This window comes from Anarrhichthys ocellatus, unplaced genomic scaffold (genome assembly GCF_004355925.1).
Source record: "Anarrhichthys ocellatus isolate YVR2014 unplaced genomic scaffold, GSC_Weel_1.0 scaffold66, whole genome shotgun sequence".
Lineage (NCBI taxonomy): Eukaryota > Metazoa > Chordata > Actinopteri > Perciformes > Anarhichadidae > Anarrhichthys > Anarrhichthys ocellatus.
Window position 1 is genome coordinate 187533 of NW_022280096.1, and position 802 is coordinate 188334.

General features: G+C 46.1%; 1 protein-coding gene across 6 annotated transcripts in view; it reads right to left on the bottom strand.

Annotated features, from left to right (window-relative positions):
- fam49a (family with sequence similarity 49 member A) overlaps positions 1-802 on the bottom strand; it is a 37096-nt gene that overhangs the window by 4074 nt on the left and 32220 nt on the right. The window lies entirely within an intron of this gene.

An 802-nucleotide genomic window follows, 5' to 3' on the forward strand; every position in this document is an offset into this window, starting at 1 on the left:
GTCACTTTGGTGACAGAATGGATCCACTGAGGTCACTTTGGTGACAGTATGGAACCACTGAGGTCACTTTGCTGACAGTATGGAACCACTGAGGTCACTTTGGTGACAGAATGGATCCACTGAGGTCACTTTGGTGACAAAATGGATCCACTGAGGTCACTTTGGTGACAGTATGGATCCACTGAGGTGACTTTGCTGACAGTATGGATCTACTGAGGTCACTTTGCTGACAGTATGGAACCACTGAGGTCACTTTGCTGACAGTATGGAACCACTGAGGTCAATTTGGTGATAGAATGGATCCACTGAGGTCACTTTGGTGACAGAATGGATCCACTGAGGTCACTTTGGTGACAGAATGGATCCACTGAGGTCACTTTGGTGACAGAATGGATCCACTGAGGTCACTTTGGTGACAGAATGGAACTACTGAGGTCACTTTGGTGACAGAATGGAACTACTGAGGTCACTTTGCTGACAGTATGGATCTACTGGGGTCACTTTGCTGACAGTATGGAACTACTGGGGTCACTTTGCTGACAGTATGTAACTACTGAGGTCACTTTGGTGACAGAATGGATCTACTGAGGTCACTTTGGTGACAGAATGGATCTACTGAGGTCACAGTATGGATCTCTAATGAGGTCACTTTGGTGACAGAATGGATCTACTGAGGTCACAGTATGGATCTCTAATGAGGTAACTTAAGTGACAGAATGGATCTACTGAGGTCACTTTGGTGACAGAATGGATCCACTGAGGTCACTTTGGTGACAGAATGGATCTACTGAGGTCACTTTGG